Consider the following 861-nt stretch of genomic DNA (forward strand, 5'->3'; position numbering starts at 1 on the left):
TCAGGCGGACTCGGCCAGAGAGTTCATCCCGGATCTGGGTACTAGGAACACTTGGCAGGACAAGAGGACAGGACATTTCCTACCTTTGGGTTGTGCCCCTCACGCCCTGGGAGGCGAGCGGCTCTTACGTGGGATAAGGGCCGTGTGAGTCCCCTTTGGGATCTCCATCCCGGGCACATGGAGGCACTCAGAGCCGAGAGCCGCTGCGAGTCGGGAAGCTTGCGCTGTGGCTGGCTGTGGCTGGCTCCACCTCGCCAGGTGGCGGGGCTCGGCCGTGAGCAAGTGCTGATGTCGCGTGGACAGTCGGTGAGAAAGAGACACCGGCTAGTTCCACACACCCCCCACGCGCGCGCACACACTGGCGCTCCACGCCGCTTCTCCCCGGTTCCCCAGCATACACGCCCCCGAGCTCACACTCGTGCCCACTCCGTGCTCCGCCCCCACCTTGCCACGCTCACCCCCGTGCCCACCCTCTCCGGCACACGCGCTCCCACCCGCGCGGGTACACTCCGCCACCTCCAGGCACACCCTAGGATTCCTCCACTCGCCCGGGGAGACGCACCAGGCTCTGCCTCGTCTCCCCGCCCCCCGCTCGCGCGCGCGCCCCTCTACACACACACACACACACACACACACACACACACACACAGACACGCACGCACGCACACACACCCTCGCGCGGGGAGTCACACGCCCTCTCCCCGGGTACCCTCCCCCGGCGAGCCTCCAGGTCCTCCTCCTCCTCTCTCCCTCCTCTGCCTGGCGGCCCGCGCTCTCCGGCCGGGCCTGGAGCCGCTCAGCCCGCGCGGATCCGCCGGGAGCCGAGGGCGCAGCCTCGCCGCCGCCCCCGGACTCTCCTCT

The sequence above is a fragment of the Suricata suricatta genome, chromosome 8 (genome assembly GCF_006229205.1).
Source record: "Suricata suricatta isolate VVHF042 chromosome 8, meerkat_22Aug2017_6uvM2_HiC, whole genome shotgun sequence".
Taxonomy (NCBI): Eukaryota; Metazoa; Chordata; class Mammalia; order Carnivora; family Herpestidae; genus Suricata; species Suricata suricatta.